The sequence below is a fragment of the Amblyomma americanum genome, chromosome 1, assembly GCF_052857255.1.
Source record: "Amblyomma americanum isolate KBUSLIRL-KWMA chromosome 1, ASM5285725v1, whole genome shotgun sequence".
Taxonomy (NCBI): domain Eukaryota; kingdom Metazoa; phylum Arthropoda; class Arachnida; order Ixodida; family Ixodidae; genus Amblyomma; species Amblyomma americanum.
Window position 1 is genome coordinate 277,737,306 of NC_135497.1, and position 1,663 is coordinate 277,738,968.

The window sequence follows — 1,663 nt, forward strand, 5'->3', positions numbered from 1 at the left end:
GCAAGAATCGGTCGTGGACGAGTGTTCAAGGTTTTGTCACACAGCTTGTCCGTCATTAGCTGTCATCGTCAATACGTGGCAGTTTTTTTTTGTAAGCATTGATTATCCAAACACGAAAAGAAAGTCGAAGATATAAGTTTATTTTGGGAAACTAATGAAAGCTTTAAAATTTGTAACAACGGTAACATAATGCTGCATAGGAATCATAGTGCAATACAGTCGAGCCCGCTTATATCGAACCAGGATATTTAGAATTATTGGATATATCGAAGACACGAATTACGCCCTTGAAAATCCTCTGTAAAGGCAAAGGAAAGTCGCGTAGTATATCGAACTATAATTTCGCTGGAGATTCGATATATCAAACTGCGCTCCGCATCTCTGAAAGTCGCACCTCTCCTATAACGGGTTGGCTGTGCGGCCTTAGGCACCTGCTGTCAGCGATAGCGCTGTGAAAGTGCGTGACGAGTTGAACGTAGGGGGTGTGCCTGAGGGTGGCCTTCGACCTCCTGTGCTGGTTTTCCACGCTACATCCCTGGCATGTGGTGGAGCCAATCAAACTAACTAAAGCACAGCGCCGGTCCTCGTGCTCCGCTGCCGAAGGCGCTGCGGAAACCAACCATAGCTTAATTTTATAGAGAATATTCTATTTAGCCCAGCAACGCCTAGTGGGCGGTGCGCTTCCAGCACGCCGGCGGGCGGCACGTCGCTGCAAAAAGCGCGTCATTAGAGTAGGTGCAGGATAGCCTTGTACCTAGGTAACATACAGACTTATCTATTGTCATCGAATTATCGATATATCGAACTGTTTGTCGATCCCCTTCGATTTCGATATATCCGGGTTCAGTTAAATATCAAAATAACGCACATATGCGTCCCATACTGCAATGCACAGACAGTGCTGAGAATGAACAAGATAACGGCAAAATGTGTAATACCTAAGAAGTCACACGAAATGATCAGCATGCAGACTTCAATACGAAAGCAAGCGCTTTCTAGCGAAATACGATCAGAATGTCGGGATATACAGTTCCCTCATTAGACCATACTATGAAAACATAAAAAAAAAACAGGGGTTAGACATTTTACCCTTTCGCAGCATATTGCCGGCACATGTTTAGGCAAAATTAGCAAGAAAGTAGCCTCTCAAGTGTTCAAACTCCTTTCGATGTGACAAGACAAAATTTTTCCGTAAAAAAAATACAGAGGCGGTCAATTGGATTGATGCGGAGCAGATGCAATAGCACGCTTCTTTCACCCGCCTATCCAGGTTTGATTCTCTTCGAATTCTGTGTTTGGTGTGTTTCGCTCATCAGTCTATTTCATTTCTGATTATATTCCCATTCTGACTACGCAACTACGCAAAATTCATATATCGTGACGAGCCCTCATACCACTACCGACGCACTGGCGCAGCGGTTAAGGGATGCGCCACTGCACTGGTAGGTCGCTGTTGTAGACAGAGCCGCTGGCGTGGCTTGCGGGACCCAGGTTGCTCTTCGCGAGCAATGCGAGAAGGAGTAGCCCCTGCAAGCCTCATTTTTGCTCAGATAGTTATTTGGGAGGCTGTATATTTTGCACGCAAGCCTGCTGTTCTCCGAGGCATTTTCTTCTTAGACATCTTCATTTTTTTTATAGGATATACGATAGGATAAGCATTATT